Source organism: Trachymyrmex cornetzi, unplaced genomic scaffold, assembly GCF_001594075.2.
Source record: "Trachymyrmex cornetzi isolate Tcor2-1 unplaced genomic scaffold, Tcor1.1 scaffold95, whole genome shotgun sequence".
Classification (NCBI taxonomy): Eukaryota; Metazoa; Arthropoda; class Insecta; order Hymenoptera; family Formicidae; genus Trachymyrmex; species Trachymyrmex cornetzi.
The window spans coordinates 45743-46005 of NW_017300300.1; positions in this window are offsets into that span (position 1 = coordinate 45743).

The window sequence follows — 263 nt, forward strand, 5'->3', positions numbered from 1 at the left end:
TGCTTGCGAAATTTGCAAACAGATCTAAGAGAATAATTCTGTGATTGGCGATACGCGAATCCGCTTACGCACGATCCGCTGCATGGGACATCACCCTGAGGCTGGAGTCCCACGAGGTATATTTACCGCGTATCGCGTAACTGTATAACCAATCAGAAGCGATCCGCTGTTGTGGTTTCGCGTTTTACTGATTATTGATTGGTTACGCGGTTACGCGATACGGGATAAATACACCTTATGGGACTCCAGCCTTAGTGGAAATG